This window comes from Macaca mulatta, chromosome 4, assembly GCF_049350105.2.
Source record: "Macaca mulatta isolate MMU2019108-1 chromosome 4, T2T-MMU8v2.0, whole genome shotgun sequence".
Lineage (NCBI taxonomy): Eukaryota > Metazoa > Chordata > Mammalia > Primates > Cercopithecidae > Macaca > Macaca mulatta.
The window spans coordinates 145,152,982-145,173,101 of NC_133409.1; the positions used below are offsets into that span (position 1 = coordinate 145,152,982).

Genomic DNA, 20,120 nt, shown 5'->3' on the forward strand with positions numbered 1-20,120 from the left:
CAACTAACATGTAAGCAGGTGACCTAAGTTCCACTGATCAGATGCACCCACATGAGATTTTTTTTTTCTTTTTCTTTTTCTTTTTCTTTTTGAGGCCGAGTCTTGCTGTGTCGCCCAGGCTGGAGTGCAGTGGCCCGATCTCGACTCACTGCAGCCTCTGCCTCTGCCTCCCGGGTTCAAGCAATTCTCCTGCCTCAATCCCCCGAATAGCTGGGACTACAGGCACATGCTACCAAGCCCAGCTAGTTTTTGTATTTTTAGTAAAGACAGGGTTTCCCCATGTTGACCGGGATGGTCTTGATCTCCTGACATCGTGATCTGCCTGCCTCGGCCTCCCAAAGTGTTGGGATTACAAGGCATGAGCCACTGTGCCCAGTCTTTCTTTTCTTTCTTTTTTTTATTTTGAGACAGAGTCTTGCTCTGTCACCCAGACTAGAGTACAATGGCGCAATCTCGGCTTACCACAATCTCCGCCTCCTGGGTTCAAGCAATTCTCCTGCCTCAGCCTCCCAAGTAGCTGGGATAACAGTTGTGCACCATCCCTGGCTATTTTTGTATTTTTAGTAGAGACAGAGTTTCACCATGTTGGCCAGGCTGGTCTCGAACTCCTGACTCAGGTGATCTGCCCACCTCAGCCTCCCAGAGTGCTGGGATTACAGGTGTGAGCCACCACACCCAGCCTGTTTTTTCCTTTTTTAGACAAGGTTTTGCTTGAACTGGTCTCAAGCAGTTCTCCCTCCTGAGCCTCCCAAGTAGTTAGGACTACAGTTCTACAGTTGTGTACCACCAACCACATGAGTTGTTTTTTGTTTTTTGAGATGGGGTCTCACCTGTCACCCAGGCTGGCGTGAAGTGGCACAATTTTGGCTCACCGCAACCTCCGCCTCCCAGGCTCAAGCGATCCACCTCAGCTTCCTGAGTAGCTGGGACCACAGGCACGCACCACCACTCCCAGCTAATTTTTTGTATTTTTCGTAGAGATGGAGTTTCACCATGTTGCCCAGGCTGGTCTCGAACTCCTGAGCTCAAGCGATTGTGCCCAAATTGGCCTCCCAAAATGCTGGGTTTACAGGTGTGAACCACTGGCTTCACATGAGATTTTGATTTGGAAGAAAGCAATTGAGGAAGAAAGCATCCTGGGGAAGGGGGCTTTCCATCCTCTGAACCCCACACCCATGGCTGTGCCCATTACTCAAAGGCATGCAGTTGGCTCGTGTTGCCTTGTGATATGGTTCCTATTATTACCCAAGAGTCCTATTTTACCTTGAGCAAGGATGACATGCACATTTGTGACTCATTTCATATTGTTCTGCCCTCTCCCATCTCCAGACTCCCAGAGGCACTGACTGTCCCGTGGCTGGCATGTGCACTGCAGCTATTTTTCACATGGGCACAACCCATCACCCAGCATACCATCAACTCCACGGTGTCTTGGGATTGCAACTTATGTGATTTTTGCCAACCCCCTTTCCTACAGCTTTATAAGAAATAGGATTTTATGATATGCTTGTGGAAAATGAGAATCATATTGTTTATTTTCAAATTGATGACTTTCTCCATAATAAAATTAAAACATTTGCAGGCATAACCCATTCATTCATTCATTCATTCAGCATTTAATGAGTGCCTATGATGTGCCGGGCATTGTGTTGAGTGCTGGGACAGAACTGAGTACAGCACAACTCCTCCTCACAAGATGTTAGTTTATTAGCAAGAAACAGGTAACAGGCTGGGTGTCATGGTTTAGGCCTGTAATCCCAACACTTTGGGAGGCTGAGGCCTGAAGATTGCTTGAGCCCAGGAGTTAGAGAGCAGCCTGGACAATACAGGGAGACCTTGTCTCTGCAAAAAATAAAAAAAAATTAGCCAGGTGGAGTGGTGTGCACCTGTAGTCTCGGCTACTCAGGAGGCTAAGGTGAGAGGATCACTTTAGCCCAAGAGGTTGAGACTGCAGTGAGCATGATCACGCCACTGCACTCTATCCTGGGTGTCGAAGCAGACATGTAAGTGGGGGAAAGGTGGTACAAGAGCTCTGAAGGCCAATGTGCAGAGTAGAGAAGGGAGTGGTTTGTTGGGCGCAGAAAAGACTTTTTCATAGGAACAACATCAAGTGCTTATTCTAGGACAGCTTTTTTCTCAGGACTTAATGTATATTCATTCACTTAATCTTCACAACAGCAATAAAGCAGGTGTTATTAATACCCTATTTTTTTTTTGAGACAAAGTCTCACTCTGTTGCCCAGGCTGGAGTGCAGCGGCGCTGTCTCAGCTCACGGCAACCTCTGCCTCCCGGGTTCAAGTGATTCTCTTTCTCAGCTTCCTGAGTAGCTGGGATTATAGGCACCCACCACCATGCCTGGCTAATTTTTGTCTTTTTAGTAGAGACAGAGTCTCACCATCTTGACCAGGCTGGTCTCAAACTCTTGACCTTGTGATCCACCTGCCTCAGCCTCCCAAAGTGCTGGGGGTACAGGCATGAGTCACCATGCCCAGCCAATACCCTATTTTACAGGTAAGGGAACCAAAGCCCTGAGACGTGTAATGTCTCGCACGGTTGCACAGCTGGTGAGTTGCAGAGCTGGGATGTGTCCTTCATACTTTAACATCCATGTGCTTAACTGCTGCACTACACTGCCTTGAGCAGATTCTGGGAAGTGAAAGCTTAGCGACCACCAGGCATCTTTACAGGCTCAGGGCATGGAGTGGCTGCCTGTTTGGTTCAGCTGGGACATGGTGCACTGGGAAACGGTATGGTGCAGAGGGCGGCCATCCAAAATACTTAAAAGTGATAGGTGACCCGGGCGCGGTGGCTCAAGCCTGTAATCCCAGCACTTTGGGAGGCCGAGACGGGTGGATCACGAGGTCAGGAGATCGAGACCATCCTGGCTAACACGGTGAAACCCCATCTCTACTAAAAAATACAAAAAACTAGCCGGGCGAGGTGGCGGGCGCCTGTAGTCCCAGCTACTCGGGAGGCTGAGGCAGGAGAATGGCGTAAACCCGGGAGGTGGAGCTTGCAGTGAGCTGAGATCCGGCCACTGCACCCCAGCCTGGGCGACAGAGCAAGACTCCGTCTCCAAAAAAAAAAAAAAAAGTGATAGGTGAGAACTCACTACCACAAGCTTGGACTTCAGTTGCTCTCTTTGTTCCTTGATGGATAATTTCACTCCGTAAGAGTGGTTGACCTAGACAAACTTGTAAGGTTGGCAGAATGGGCTTCTCCCTAAGCAGATATAATTTGCTTTGGAATCTCAGGGACTTGGGATCTAGTCCCCACTCTTCCCTTGACCAGCTGAGTGACTTTGGGCAAGTCACTCAACATCTCTTATCCTCAGTTCTCTCCACTGGTAATTGAGAATAATAATCTCATAGTGTTGACATAGGATTAAATGAGATAATGCATGTCGATCAGCTTAGAATGCAAACAAGCCAAAAGTAACATTTATTTAAGTTTTAAGTTCACAATATCTTATCTACAACTCCAAACACCTAAAAGCTCTGAAAACAAAACACATTTGGCAACAAAACCTGAGTTTTGTTTGTTTGTTTGTTTTGAGACAGAGTCTTACTCTGTCACCCAGGCTGGAGTGCAATGGCACAATTTCGGCTCACTGCAACCTTCGCCTCCTGGGTTTAAGTGATTCTCCTGCCTCAGCCTCCTGAGTAGCTGGGATTATAGGCACTCGCCATCATGCCTGGCTAATTTTTGTATTTTTGTAGAGATGGGGTTTCACCATGTTGGCTAGGCTGGTCTTGAACCTCTGACCTCAGGTGATCTGCCTGCCTCGGCCTCCCAAAGTGCTGGGATTACAGGCTTGAGCCACAGCACCCAAAATTTTCCATGTACTTTTTTGAAGGAATATTAAAGTATTTGTTTAAAGTATTTTATGCCATCCCAGATTCTGCTATGGGCATTGCAAAATATGTGGTGTGGCACTGTGTTGCTTTTCTAAAATCCAAAAGACTTATATTACAAAACACATCTGACCCAAAGGCATCAAATAAGGGATTTTAACTAGCATTATCTCATCTTTAGACCACTCTCTCCACTCCCAGTCCCCCTCTTACTCTAACTGTTCAAATGGCCATTGGGCATCTAGAATCAATCCTTCTCTGCAAAAGGAATACACATACACCCACATACCCTTTGGGTCTCCCCCACACAACTGTCTCCCTCATCCAAGCTCCTTTGCTCCCACTATTTCTTCAGTCCTGATTTTTGCCAACCTCATTGAATTTAAATTCCCCCCATACCCCTCTACTCCCATGCCCTGGTCAAGAAAACAGATTTTAGACATGGCGCCTTCTCTGAATTACTCTGGTAGTACAGGCCCAGCCAGTTGTTACCTGCCTGTGGGCTGCAGAATTATTCCAAGAAACTCTATGTCTATTTGAACGCCAAATACTATCTGCCAACTGTGTAAGTAATGTCTGATGCGTAACTGTGCTACTCCTTTTCAGCTGTGCTGAAGGCCTGATTGTTTTTTGTCACGATGAATTTTCCCCGTTGACCAAAGCCCAAAATAACAGCTTCTCTCATTTGCAAGGCTGCGGTCACTTCCAAAGGGAACAAGGGGTCTTTAGGCTGGGGCAGGTTGCAAACCACTGAGCTGGGCTGTCTTGGCAGTGTGCCATACGTCCTTGGTGCGGGGGAATCATGAGACCTGAGGTCAAGTTCCAGCTCTTCCCTGGCTGGTTAGATGATCTTGGAGGCAGACCCTTGTGACTTGGAAGGCTTTGGTTTCCTCATTCTGGAGCAGAGATCATGAAAATTATTTGGCAGGATTGTGAAGAAGATTAAATGAGATAATGAAAGGACTTTGAAAACTGTGAAGTGTTGCACAAATGGAAAGCTTGTTGTTGTCTTACACATATTGTCAACTTTTTTTTTTTTCTTCTGGATGGAGTCTCGCTCCGTTACCCAGGCTGGACTGCAGTGGCGCGATCTCGGCTCACTGCAACCTCTGCCTCCCAGGTTCAAATGGTTCTCCTGCTTCAGCCTTCCAAGTAGCACCACCATGCCCGGCTAATTCTTGGATTTTTAGTAGAGATGGGGTTTCACCATGTTGGCCAGGCTTGTCTTGAACTCCTGATCTCAGGTGATCAGCCCGCCTCGGTCTCCCAAAGTGCTGGGATTAGAGGCGTGAGCCACCGCGTTTGGCCACATATTGTCAGCCTCTTTTTTTTTTTTTTTTTTTTTGAGACGGAGTCTTGCTCTGTCGCCCAGGCTGGGGTGCAGTGGCCGGATCTCAGCTCACTGCAAGCTCCGCCTCCCAGGTTTACGCCATTCTCCTACCTCAGCCTCCCGAGTAGCTGGGACTACAGGCGCCCGCCAACCTGCCCGGCTAGTTTTTTTGCATTTTTTAGTAGAGACGGGGTTTCACCGTGTTAGCCAGGATGGTCTCGATCTCCTGACCTTGTGATCCACCCATCTCGGCCTCCCAAAGTGCTGGGATTACAGGCTTGAGCCACCGCGCCCGGCCTATTGTCAGCTTCTTAAAGGTGGGAATGGTGTCTTCTGTTTTCTTCAGTTTCCTCAGTGGCACTCCCCACCCCCATTCTGCAATCAACACGGGACTGGCTATAGAGATGGCCTTGTATGAAACACTGCAAAATAACTTGCACAGTGGCTTAGCAAATAAGAGGTATTTAATAAATGGTAGTTAATATGCATGCCTGTGCCATCCACTGTGCAGAGAAGCAGTGTAGTGCAGCGGTTTAGAGCACGGGCCCTGGTATTAATCCACTCTCTGCCACTTGCTGGGTTAGCACATGTGACCTTGGGCAAGGTTAGCACTAATAGGCCCTAATATTCTCATCTATCACACATGGCTGATGATAATAGTAGTTAATTCATGAAGTTGTGAAAACTGAAAGGGTTTAGTCTATGTAACAGAGCCAGGCACGAATCGAGCACTCTGTAGGCATCGGTTGTTTTTGTCTTTTTTTGCTACAAGATCTCAATCTGTCGCCTAGGGTGAGTGCAGTGGCGCAATCATGGCTCACTGCAGCCTCGACCTCCTGGGCTCAAGTGATCCTCTCACCTCAGCTTCCTGAATAGCTGGGACTACAGGTGCATGCCACCACGCCCAGCTAAGTTTTAAATTTTTTTTTGTAGAGACGGGGTCTTGCTATGTTGCCGAGGCTGGTCTGGAACTCCTGGCCTCAAGCAATCCTCCCATCTCAGTCTCCCAAAGTGCTGGGATTACAGGGGAGCCACACACAGTTGTTATTTAGCTATTATATGCCAAACGATTCTTCAAAAGCTGGTCAGTGGCTGGGCGTGGTGGCTCAGGCCTGTAATCCCAGCACTTTGAAAGGCCGAGGTGGGCGGATCACCTGAGGTCAGGAGTTCAAGACAAGCCTGGCCAACATGGCAAAACCCTGTTTATACTAAAAACATAAAAATTAGTTGGGTGTGGTGGCACGTGCCTGTAGTCCCACCTACTTGGGAGGCTGAGGCACGAGAATTGCTTGAACCTTGGAGGCGGAGGTTGCAGTGAGCCAAAATTGTGTCACTGTACTCCAGCCTGGGACACAGAGCAAGACTCTGTCTCAAAAAAAAAAAAAAAAAAAAAAAAAAAGGGGGTCGGAGAAAATCGCCAGACAGGAAGTCTAGCTTCTGGTCTTTGTTCAGCGTCAGTAAGGTCTTCAAAGAGGGTTAGATGCTCAGGCAGCCTCTCAGGATCAGCACAGATCATGCAGCGGTGAAATTCAGGCTTGAGTGTCATTTCCCCCAGCTGTGGGCGAAGATCCTAGACCAGACCAGATATCATTGGGTAAAAGGTGTGCCTGTTTAATATTTGGATAAATATCACTATTGTCGGACATACAGAAGTTTCTGTCTGCACCACCTCCCGTCAGAACAAGAATGCCTATTTTCCCATGCCCTAACCAACTCATATTTTTAAGTATTTTATTAATTTTTTGACTAGGTAATGTTTGCAGGTGGCAGAAAATTTAAAGAGATAGGGAAGGGCATGCAGTGAGAGGTCTCTACGTTCCCGTCGCAGCCATCCCAGTCCCGGCCCCAGAACCACAAACTTTGATCTCAGCCTTTCTGGTAAACGGAAAGTGGTATCTCACTCAATCAATCTCACAATCACGTTGATGTGAAAACAAATTACTATATATTGGGGAGTAGAATGTTGCATGTGAATGAACTTTAAGATAAAACAGGAGACTTCAAAGGCATTTTATGCTCAAGGGTGGGGCAGGGCGTGGAGCGGCCCTTCTCTTGGGGGATACCTTGGTACGGCTGTGTGTTAGTCTGTGGAATGAATGCTGGACGGTGCCCCCACTCGTCTCAATCACATTGAAGTTTCCCTCATCCCCCAGTCACCTGTTTACCATACATCCCTCTGGGCTCTTCCTGCCCTTGGCCTGGTCACCACCTTGCTGCCTTACCTTAAGTCAGTCACCTCCCACTCTGGGCTTCCTGACTTGTAAAAAGGGGGCTGGACTAGGCCTCATTCCAGGTGTAGCATTCCAAGACTGATCAACTAATTCACATTAAGGTGTAGATGACTGATAACAGCTTAATGTATTACCTCTCCTGTGGGTGGAAACATTTTAAGAGATGCAATTTCTCATCCTCCAAGAATGAGTGTGCGTGGTGCAATTTCAGGTATGGTCACAGGTATGTGGGGACGATGTAGGGGGAGGGGTCCCTTTCCTGGCACCCCTCCAGTGGTCACTGTAGGCCCCCACCTGCTCCAGCCAGGGGTGGTGGCAGCCCTGAGGGGAGCAAACCTGCTGGCTTCTCTCACACCACACTCCGCATTTATTTCTCTCTGGCAGTGGCCAAGAGCAGAGTTTTGTCATACAGAAAAATGCCTCATCAGGGAAACCTACGTGTGTGGCCTGGAAAACTACCTTGTCCCCTGGGCCGAGGGGTGCGGTGGAGGTGTTAGCAACCTGATTTCCAGGTTCTCAGATCAGTTCTTGTCCTGGGTGGGTGAGGAGACCCCCACTGGAGGGCCACTGGCCTTCCGCCAGAGCAGGTGGTCCTGCCATACCTGGATCCAAGACGTCTGCTTTTTACGGAGAGAAAGAGGCTGTGTCAGACGCTGTCTGGTTTTGTTGGCTGAAGGAGGTTTGGTTTGGCTTCTGAATTTTCAGGGAGGGCTGATGGCCCGCAGCCACGAGCCACCGTTAGCCTGTGAGAAAGAGGAAAGGAGGCCGGGCGCGGTGGCTCAAGCCTGTAATCCCAGCACTTTGGGAGGCCGAGACGGGCGGATCACAAGGTCAGGAGATCGAGACCATCCTGGCTAACACGGCGAAACCCCGTCTCTACTAAAAACACAAAAAATTAGCCGGGCGAGGTGGCGGCGCCTGTGGTCCCAGCTACTCGGGAGGCCGAGGCAGGAGAATGGCGAGAACCCGGGAGGCGGAGCTTGCAGTGAGCTGAGATCTGGCCACTGCACTCCAGCCTGGGCGACAGAGCGAGACTCTGTCTCAAAAAAAAAAAAAAAAAAAAAAAAAAAAAAAGAGAGAGAAAAGAAAAGAAAGAGGAAAGGAGTTTCTTTAGCTGTGAAGTCTAGGCCGGCTGCTCTTGTGCAGTGCAGGCCACCGCATCCCAGCCCGCAATCCCCACTAACCCACTGGGCCCTCATGGGGCGCCGTTTTGTCCCACTACTGTGTGGGCCTTTCTTCAGTGGAGGCGGCTGGGGAAGCCAGTCTGTGCTGCCCCCAGGACAGTGGTGGGTGGGGATAGACACCCGGGGCTGAGGGGCCCAGGTCAGATCAGGGAGAGACGGGCTTCGCTTTCTGGCAGAACCTCCACTGTTGCAACTCCTCCTCCTTCCTGGACCAGGGCAGCTTCTCCAGACCTGATGATGCTTAACCCATGAGCCTCATCACAGAGCATTCAGAGCTCTAGACCCTCCCTATGCAAAGGGTGGTCCATGACCAGCCTCATCCGCCTCACCTGGGAGCCGGTTATGCTGCAGGCCTTAGGGAGGTGGGAATGCCATAGAAGCTCTCTGGGGAGGCCCCTCTGAGGTGGAGACTCATCACAGGCCTGATTCAATGGAGAGAGGTGGGTACTGGGAAAGAAATGCATGACGGGGCCACGTGCTGAACTAGGGAGGTGTCTTTTCTTTTCTTTTCCTTTCCTTTCTTTGTTTTCTTTCTTTCTTTTTTTTTTTGAGATGGAGTTTCCCTCTTGTTGCCCAGACTGGAGTGCAATGACGCGATCTCAGCTCATTGCAACCTCCGCCTCCTGGGTTCAAGCAATTCTCCTGCCTCAGCCTCCCAACTACCTGGGATTACAGGCGCCCGCCACCACGCCCGGCTACTTTTGTATTTTTAGTAGAGACGGGGTTTCACCATGTTGCCCAGGCTGGTCTCAAACTCCTGACCTCAGGTGATCCACCCATCTCAACCTCCCAAAGTGCTGGGATTACAGGGGTGAGCTACCACACCCAGCCTTAATTTCTTTCAAAACAGTTTCTTTTAGTTTTATTTTCATTTTATTTTGAATAGGCAATCCACTCACACAGTTAAAATTCTAAGGGCACAGGAGGGTATGTAAGATACAATTTCTTTTGCAGACTTGTTTCCTAGCTGCTTCCCCTCTCAAAGGCAACCCATGTGGCCCAGGGACATTAGAATATGCCAGTAAAAACATGCATGTGTGTGTGTGTGTGTGTGTGTGTGTGTGTGTGTATTCATACTCACTAGACCTCTTTTTTTTTGTTTGTCAAATGATCCTTTATTGAAATATTTTCCTTTGTGCTTCTTAACTAACAGGGCATTCCACAGCACCACTGTTGATGTCATCTATGATGTCATGAGGGTGGCAGCCATCAACATTACAGCCCACAGACTGGGCAGTCCCCAGGATTTCTTTAATGGTTCCAGTGAGTTCTCTGGCTAAAGGTCGGTGCCGCATCTGTCGAGGAATGTTGATGATCTCATCAAAAGTGACATTCCCACTATGTTGAATGTTTTCCTGTTTCTTTCTGTCTCTTGGTGGTTCCTTCAGGGCTTTGATGATCAGGGTGGAGGCAGAAGGCACCACCTCAATCTGGGCCTGTCTGTTCTGAATGGTCAGTTTCACCGTAATCCTCAGGCCATTCCAGTCACCCGTTGCCTTGGCAATGTCATCACCAGCCTTTTTTGGAGACAGGCCCAGGGGGCCGATCTTGGGGGCCAGTACAGACGTGGCACCAACTTCACCCATAGTGCACCTCAGGTATACGACTTTGATCTCGTTGGGGTCACACTTTGGCCGCATGGTGGAGGCGGCTGTTGTCGGATGAACCCAGATTCTGGACGGCCAAAGAAAGTTGCACCTTGGCCTCCTCTGAGCTGAGAGCCGAAAAGCCCACTAGACCCCTCTTAAAAAATTCAAAGGTTGGCTGGGTGGGGTGGCTCATGCCTGTTATCCCAGCACTTTGGGAGGCAGAGGCAGGTGGATCACAAGGTCCGGAGTTCGAGACCAGCCTGGCCAATATGGTGAAACCCCATGTCTACTAAATATACAAAAAAAAAATTAGCAGGGCGTGGTGGCACATGCCTGTATCCAGCTACTCAAGAGACTGAGGCAGGAGAATTGCTTGAACCCGGGAGGCAGAGGTTGCAGTGAGCCAAGATCACGCCACTGCCCTCCAGCCTGGGCGACAGAGTGAGACTCTGTCTCAAAAAAAAAAAAAAAAAAATTCAAAGGTTGGCCCATGGCACATGTATGAACCTTACTTTTCTCACTTAGTATGTCTTGTAGATCATTCTATATCAGTATGTAAAGAACATCCTAGATACATATTTCAGATGAATATTATTCTACTCTAAAGATAGACCTCAATTTATATAGCCAGGACCCTACTGATGGACTTTTAGGTTGTTTAATAAATGTAGCCGAATTTTAGAATCTTAGAAAATGGAAGGTCATTTAACCCCAACTCCTACCACCCTGCCTAGGTTTTTTTTTTTTTTTTGGTAGAAATGAGGTCTTGCTTTGTTGCCCAGGCTGATCTTGAACTCCTGGCTTCAAGCTATCCCCCCGCCTCAGCCTCCTTCCCAAAGTGCTGGGACGCGCCCAGCCCTGCCAAGGAGTTCTTTCATGGTATCTGACTGCATGCCTGAGACCCAGCTGCAATGTCACCTCTTCTGGGAAGCTCCACCTTCCTCTCCCTCTCATCGCCTTTGCACATACCTTAGCCAGAGCCCTAATCACATGATATGATTTAGGCAAAAGCGTGATAACTTTGCTTTTGTATCTTCTCAGCTCTGACCCTATTGCAGAGCACAGTAGGTACAGAACCAATGTGAATTGACAGTCCTTGAGAGGGGACGCCTCCAAATTCTGCTGCCTGGACACTTCCAGCAACAGGGATCTCAGTTCCTGAAAAGCTCATTCTGCCTGTGAAAGGCGGTATCAGACAGTCCTTTGATGGAGCAAAGTCTGTTTCCCGTTGGCTTTTCCCTCTGGGTTCTAGTGCATCTTCTAAACACAAATGTAATCCCTCTTCCAGATATTTAAGATAACCTCATTTCTCTAAGCCAGATACCCATCCCCCTAACCTCCCCTCCCCCATTTCCTTTGGACTCTGGTTGCAGATCCTAGGCCTTCTAGCATTTTCCTGCAGACACTTTTTGATTTGTAATATGATTCATTTAAAAGTGATCTCTGTCCGGGCATGGTGGCTCATGCGTGTAATCCCAGCACTTTGGGAAGCTGAGGTGAGCAGATCACTTGAAGTCAGGAGTTTGAGACCAGCCTGGCCAACATGGTGAAACCCTGTCTACTAAAAATACAAAAATTAGCCAGATGTGGTGGTACATGCTGTCATTTCAGCTACTTGGGAGGCTGAGGCATGAGAATCACTTTAACCCAAGAGACGGAGGTTGCACTGAGCGGAGATCATTCCACTGCACTCTAGCCTGGGTGATGGAGTAAGACTCTGTCTCAAAAAAAAAATAGCTGAAATTAAAAAAAAAACTGACCATACCAAGTGTTCACCAGGATGTGGAGCATTAAAACTCTCCAGCACTGCTGGTGGGAGTATGAAATGGAACAGGCACTTTGGAAAACAGTTGGCAGTTTCCTAAAAAGTAGTTAAAGATACAGCTTTCATGTGACCTAGCCATCCCACTCCAAAATGTTTACTCAAGATAAATGAAAGCATATGTCCATTCTAAGGCATATGCTCCTAGCAGCTTTATTTGAAATAGCCAATGTCCATCGGCAGTGAATATATCCATGCCATACAATTTGACTGAGCAAAACAAAACCTGCTTGAACAGGTATTGATACAATGATAGTGAACAACATTGATGAATCTCAAAATAATTATGCTGAGTAAAGAAGCCAGATGAAAATTAACGAGTCCATACTCTATGATTTCATTTATATGAAATTATAAAAAATGTAAACTAGGCCTCACGTCTGTAATCCCAGCACCTTGGGAGGTCGATGTGGGAGGACTGCTTGAGCCCAGGAGTTCAACACCAGCAGCCTGGGCAACATAGTGAGACCTTGTCTCTCTCTCTCGCTCTTGTTTTTTTTTTTTTTTTTTTTTTTTTTTTTTTTGAGATAGAGTCTCACTCTATGTTGCCCAGGCTGGAGTGCAGTGGTGTGACCTTGGCTCACTGCAACTCCACCTCCCAGGTTTAAGTGATTCTCGTGCTTCAGCCTGCTGAGTAGCTGGGATTACAGGCATGCACCACCACGCCCAGCTACTTTTTGTATTTTTTTTTTTTTTTTGAGACGTAGTCTCGCTCTGTCGCCCAGGCTGGAGTGTAGTGGCCGGATCTCAGCTCACTGCAAGCTCCGCCTTTCGGGTTTACACCATTCTCCTGCCTCAGCCTCCCGAGTAGCTGGGACTACAGGCGCCTGCCACCACGCCCAGCTAGTTTTTTGTATCTTTTAGTAGAGACGGGGTTTCACCGTGTTTGCCAGGATGGTCTCGATCTCCTGACCTCATGATCCGCCCGTCTCGGCCTCCCAAAGTGCTGGGATTACAGGCTTGAGCCACCGCGCCCGGCCTACTTTTTGTATTTTTACTAGAGATGGGGTTTTGCCATGTTGGCCAGGCTGGTCTCGAACTTCTGACCTCAGGTGATCTACCCGCCTCGGCCTCCCGGTGTGCTGGGATTTCAGGTATGAGCCACCATGCCCAACCAAGACTTAAAAAAAAAAAAAAATTTCTTTAAAAAAAAAAAAAAGCCAGGCGTCATGGTGTGCACCTGTAGTCCCAGCTACTCAGGAGGCTGAAGTGGGAGGATCACTGGAGCCCATGAATTGCAGCTGCAGTGAGCTGTGATTACACCACTGTATTCCAGCCTGGACAACAGAATGAGTTCCTGTCAAAAAAAAAGAAAAAAAAAAATCTGATCTTACAGAGTTATGACCTTTCAATGAATGGTATATAAAGGAAATAAACTTAACATTGCAACTGGTCCATCATGACACTCAATGAAAAAAAGCTACTTTTATAGCTTCGTCACTCTGGCCTGTCATAGTATTTTAAAATCTTCATTCTGCATATGGCAGACCTCTCATCTGGTAACATCTTTATATTTGATGAGCAGACCTACATGCTTTTATTAGAATTTCTAGCACAAATGCTGAAATGGACCAGGTCAAAACCTGCCCCATGGCACGTTACCATTGAGTCTCCTCCAGCTCCTTGGGTTAGGAGAAATGAGTTCAGTGTCACATTTTAAAGTGCGACAGCTAATATGCCAGCTAATGTAGAAGATGTCAGAGGAGTGTAGTGTGGGATGAGCTTGAAAAGGGGAGCAGCAGCTGTAGTAAACAGCATGGTGGTTCCTCAAAAAATTAAACAGAATCACCATATGATCCAGCAATTCAGTTTCTGGTTGTATACCTCAAAGAATTGAAAGCAGGGACACAAACAGATATTCATATGCTCATGTTAATAGCAGCATCATTCAAAATAATCAAACAGTAGAAGTAACTCAAGTGTCCATCAACAGATGAATGGATCAACAAAATATGGCATATACACATAATGGAATATTATTTAGCTTAAAGCAGGAATTTGCATAATGGAATATTATTCAGCTTAAAATAGAAACTTGGTATGTTTTTTGTCTGTTTGTTTTGAGATGGAGTCTTGCTCTGTTGCCCAGGCCGGAGTGCAGTGGTGTGATGTTCACTGCACCTTCCACCTCCTGGGTTCAAGCAATTCTCATGCCTCAGCCTCCCGAGTAGCTGGGACTACAGGCGCCCACCACCACGCCCAGCTAATTTTTGTATTTTTAGTGAAGACAGGATTTCACCATGTTGGCCAGGCTGGTCTCAAACTCCTGACCTCAGGTGATCTGCCTGTGTTGGCCTCCCAAAGTATTAGGATTACAGGCGTGAGCCACCACATCCGGCAAAACAGAAACAGAACGTTTGAGCTTTGAAGACATTACGTTAAGTGAAATAAGTCAGACACAAAAGGACAAAAACATACTGTATGATTCCACTTATATGAGGTGCCTACCTATAGAAGCAGAAAGTAGAATGGTGGTTGCCAGGGGCTGGGCCGGAGGAAACAGGGAATAGGGAGTTACAGTTTAATGGGTGTAGAATTTTCAGTTTGGGAAACTTAAATGTTCTGGAGATGAATGGTGGCACTGGTTGCATAACAATGTAGATGCTGCTGAACTGTACACCAAAAAGTGATATCAACAGTATATTTTATATTATGTATATTTTATCACGATTTTTTTCTTTCTTTTTTTTTTTTTTTTTGAGATGCAGTTTTGCTCTTGTTGCCCAGGCTGGAGTGCAACGGCACGATCCCAGCTCACTGCAACCTCTGCCTCTGGAGTTCAAGTGATTCTTCTGCCTCAGCCTCCTGAGTAGCTGGGATTACAGGCACCCACCACCACACCCAGCTAATTTTTTTTTTTTTTTTTTTTGAGACTGAGTCTGGCTCTGTCGCCCAGGCTGGAGTGCAGTGGCCGGATCTCAGCTCACTGCAAGCTCCGCCTCCCGGGTTTACGCCATTCTCCTGCCTCAGCCTCCCGAGTAGCTGGGACCACAGGCGCCCGCCACTTCGCCCGGCTAGTTTTTTGTATTTTTTAGTAGAGATGGGGTTTCACCGTGTTAGCCAGGATGGTCTCGATCTCCTGACCTCGTGATCCGCCCGTCTCGGCCTCCCAAAGTGCTGGGATTACAGGCTTGAGCCACCGCGCCCGGCCGCAGCTAATTTTTTTTGTATTTTTACTAGAGATGGAGTTTCACTACGTTGACTAGGCTGGTCTCGAACTCCTGACCTCAGGTGATCCACCCCTCCTCGATCTCCCAAAGTGCAAAGGATTACAGGAGTGAGCCACCACACCTGGCTTATCATGATTTTAAAAGGGGGAGGGGAGCAGCAGCCTGCTTAGCAGTAGGGAGGACCTGGCTATGGGCTGGGTGGACAGTTGAGTTGGGATGAGTTGGAGAACAGGCTCACCTTGTCAGAACTGGGAGGTGACAGGAGAGGAGGCTGAGCATGCTCTGCTGAGCCTTGAAGTCCAGATTGAGAAATTTGGGTTTGAGATCTGAGTCACTTCTTGGGTCAAGTCTTTGTCTCCTGGTTAAAAAACAATTTCCTTGGGGTGGAGTAATCCAGGAGCTTTAAAGGTAGCAGGTTAAATTAATGCAGATTGGTTTAGTCATCAGCCGTTGGTAGGGGGTTTATCATCAGAGAGCGGGGGCAGGTGGCATAGGACATTGTCCAGGGGTCTGATAGCTCTGGGCTTGTGTTGTGATTTCTCCATTCCCTGGCAGTGTGCCCTAAACTAGTGAGTGCCACCGTTTCCTCATCTGTAAACCGGGGATAATAGTGACCTTGCGTAACAGGGTTAAAAGGAAAAAGAGTTATATGCTAAGTATTTGCCACTTCTGTCTTCTTTCTCCTGCCAAGGAGGAAGGATGGCAGCTGGCCTGTTCAGATGCTGTTTCAAGAGAGGTGAGGCAGAGCAAAATCCAGAGTAGATCAAATTTCTTTGAACAAGAAAAGATGAAGGCAGGGCGTGGTGGCTCACACCTGTAATCCCAGCAGTTTGGGAGGCGGAGGCGGGCGGATCAATTGAGGTCAGGAGTTCACGACCAGCCTGGCCAACATGGTGAAATCTCATCTCTACTAAAAATACAAAAATGAGCCAGGCATGGTGGTGCACACTGGCAGTCCCAGCTATTTGGGAGGCTGAGGCAGGAGAAATTGCTTGAACCCAGGAGGCGGAGGTTGTGGTGAGCCAAGATCGCACCACTGCACTCCAGCCTGGGTGACAGAGCAAGAAGAGAGCAGCAGAACTAGGTCCGGGGTGTGGGAGGAGAGAAGCTGAGCTGCTGTGCTGAGGACTGGGACTTGGGCAGGGATAGAAGCCCCTTGTGTTTTGTGAAATAGTTTCCTCTCTGTGCTTCCCCAAGAGACTCTTAGAAGAGACCTACTATGGTGCTTTCTAAGCAGTGTTGGAATCTCAGCTGTTTTTGAATGCTGGGACGGGCCTCCAGGTGGTTCAGTACATCTGGGTTCCATTTGCAGAGTGTCTGACACATTTTAGGAGCTTAACAAAATGCTCAGTTATTCTACAAGAAAACAGATCTGGGAGCTGGAGAGATGAGGGCTGGGTATCTTCAAAGAGCAGACAGAACACCTTCCTGAGATATCAGGCCACTAGGTTAGGTTAAAGGAGTGTTTTTAAAGGAGTGTTAGGTCCCCATGCCTTTCCTCTCTCTAGAGCTGCACTGTTCAGTATGGTAGCCAATAGCCACAAATATTTGCATTTTATTATTTTATTTTATTTTATTTTTTTGAGACAACCCAGGCTGGAATGCAGTGGCACGATCTCAGCTCACTGTGACCTCTGCCTCCTGAATTCAAGCAATTCCTATGCCTCAGCCTCTTGAGTAGCTGGGATTATAGGTGCGCACCACCACGCCTGGCTAATTTTTGTATTTCTTAGTAGAGATGGGATTTTGCCATGTTGGTCAGGCTGGTCTCGAACTCCTGACCTCAGGTCATCTCCCCTCCTCGGCCTCGTAAAGTGCTAGGATTATAGGTGTGAGCCACCATGCCCAGCCAGTATTTGCTTTTTTTTTTTTTTTTTTGAGACGGAGTCTCGCTCTGTCGCCCAGGCTGGAGTGCAGTGGCGCAATCTCGGCTCACTGCAAGCTCCGCCTCCCGGGTTCACGCCATTCTCCTGCCTCAGCCTCCCGAGTAGCTGGGACTACAGGCGCCCGCCCCTGCGCCCGGCTAATTTTTTCTATTTTTAGTAGAGACGGGGTTTCACCATGGTCTCGATCTCCTGACCTTGTGATCCGCCCACCTCGGCCTCCCAAAGTGCTGGGATTACAGGCGTGAGCCACCACGCCCGGCCCAGTATTTGCTTTTTAATTAAAAATGGAAAATAAAAATAAAAACGATGGTTCTCATTCACACTTAGCCGTACATCAAGTGCCCAATAGCCACCTGTTTTTTTGGTTTTTTGTTTTGTTTTGGGGTGTGTGTGTGTGTGTATGTGTGTTTTCAGACGGAGTCTCGCTCTGTCACCCAAGCTGGAGTGCAGTGAGGCGATCTCGGCTCACTGCAACCTCTGCCTCCCAGGTTCACGCCATTCTCCTGCCTTGGCCTCCCGAGTAGCTGGGACTACAGGCGCCCACCGCCATGCCAGGCTAATTTTTTGTATTTTTAGTAGAGATGGGGTTTCACTGTGTTAGCCAGGACGGTCTCAATCTCCTGACCTTGCGATCCGCCTGCCTCGGCCTCCCAAAGTGCTGGGATTACAGGTGTGAGCCACCGCGCCTGGCAATAGCAGCATGTTAATAGTGGCCACCATATTGGACAAGGCAGATACGGAATCTTTCCATCAGCATGGAAGGTTCTGTTGGACAGCACTGTGCTAGAAAGATGAGGAAAAAGCCAAGTAGGTCGGTTTGTTTATACCCTGGTTTGTTCCTCAAAGGATCTGAGGCAGCTGAGGACAGCCTGAGGCCATCAGACCAGAGCCCTGTGGCTGGAGTGGGGGAAGGTTGGCGTGTGGGCTGAACCCAGTCAGGAGTGGAGCCACAGAGAGAAGCAAGGTCCCAGTTGGCTGAGCTCCAGGACCCAGATAGGAAATGGGAGGAAGGTGGGGGTGGGGTGGTTGTGGGAGTGAGTGTCAAAGGACAAGGCCGTGTGCAATCAAATGTTGAGCAATGAGTCTGCTGCGGGAAGAGGCTCCCCCATTCCTCTTAGCAGCGTATGGTTCTCTGACCTGTTTAATCAAGGAGTCTCCTGTGCCCTGCTGTTCTCAAGTACAGATTCCAAATTCCAGCTAATCAGATGCAATTACAGGATATTGTTGGGTGCAAGTTCTGACTTGCAGCACCTCGGGTAGGATGCCAGGCCTGGGTCCCTGCACACCGCCTGGCTGGTATGTTTTCAGCAGCCGTCCTGGAGGCAGTGGGGCCAGGAGACATCCTTCCTGGTGGCGGTGCTGAGAGTGGAGAGGGTGAAGGGAGCCAGGCCTGGGTGGTATCCTGCAGCACTTTCAGAGCAAAGATCTGCTCCAGGGATGGATTCTTCTTGAGGGCAAATCAGAGTTTAAAAAATATTCATTAAAAGTGACTTTGTGTTAAACTCATTTTTGGGGATTAAAGAAAAGCCAAACTTATATTAAGATCATTTTAATTTAAGCTTTGTTGGGAAGTTCGAAGATATCGCAGGGTGGGTTGGAGTGCCAAGGGAGCAGCTTCTTATTGCTTAATTTGAGATAATGTATTCCCGTAAGTTTTATTTTTACTTTTATTTTGAGGTATAACAGACTCACAGCAAAGCACACTCATCTTTACTGTACAGCTTGATAAATTTTTACATATGTATGTACCCATGCAATCTCCACCCAGATCAGAATACGGAACATTTCCATTACCCTAAAAGGTTCCCTCACCTCCCTCCCGTCCATCAGTCTCGCCCCCCAGAGGTAATTGCTGTTCTGATCTACCACCAACAATCAGCGTTGCCTGTTCTTGAACTTCATATAAATGGAATCGTATGGTGGGTGCCCATTTGTTCCCTGACTTCTTTTGCTCATAAGCCTGTGAATGATTTTCTTTCTTTCTCTTTCTTTCTCTCTCTTTCTTTCTTCCTTTCTTTTTTTTTTTTTTTTTTTTTTGAGACGGGGTCTCGCTCTGTCACCCAGGCTGGAGTGCAGTGGCCGGATCTCAGCTCACTGCAAGCTCCGCCTCCCGGGTTCACGCCATTCTCCTGCCTCAGCCTCCCGAGTAGCTGGGACTACAGGCGCCCGCCACCTCGCCCGGCTAGTTTTTTGTATTTTTTAGTAGAGATGGGGTTTCACCGGGTTAGCCAGGATGGTCTCGATCTCCTGACCTTGTGATCCACCCGTCTCGGCCTCCCAAAGTGCTGGGATTACAGGCTTGAGCCACCGCGCCCGGCCCTTCCTTCCTTCCTTCCTTCCTTCCTTCCTTCCTTCCTTCCTTCCTTCCTTCCTTCCTTCCTTCCTTCCTTCCTTCCTTCCTTCCTTCCTTCCTTTCTTTCTTTCTTTCTTTCTTTCTTTCTTTCTTTCTTTCTTTTCTTCCTTCCTTCCTTCCTTCCTTCCTTCCTTCCTTCCTTCCTTCCTTCCTTCCTTCCTTCCTTCCTTCCTTCCTTCTTTTGTTCTCTTTCTTTCTTTTCTTGTTTTTTTGACAGGGTCTCACTTTTTCACCCAGGTTGGAGTGCAGTGGCATGATCACGGCTCACTGCAGCCTCAGCCTCCCAGGCTCAAGCGATCTCACCTCAACCTCCCGAGCAACTGGGATTATAGGTGCGCACCACCACACCCAGCTAATTTTTTTTTTTTTTTTTGTAGAGGCAGGGTCTTACTATGTTACCCAGGCCAATCTTGAAATCCTGGGCTCAAGTGATCCTTCTGCCTCGGCCTCCCACCACGCCCAGCCAGCCTGTGAACTTTTTTAGGATAAATGTTTATAGCTACAGATTCATAGTCCTTTACCTGAAACCCCTGGGGCCAGATAGGTTTCTGAATTCAGATTTTTTCACAGTTTAGAAAAAAGCCACGGTGCGCACACTGTATATTATGAAATACCCACCGCAGGATCTGGGGCAGCACCTGGTAAACACATAAATATTTTTAAGCAAAGTCCATGAATATTCACACACTAAATGGTGTAA

The 20,120-nt window shown here is 48.1% G+C and overlaps 1 pseudogene; it reads right to left on the reverse strand.

Annotated features, from left to right (window-relative positions):
* Positions 1-9,742: 9,742 nt before the first annotated feature.
* Positions 9,743-10,266, reverse strand: LOC719206 (large ribosomal subunit protein uL11 pseudogene; annotated as a pseudogene).
* Between the last annotated feature and the right edge of the window lie 9,854 nt (positions 10,267-20,120).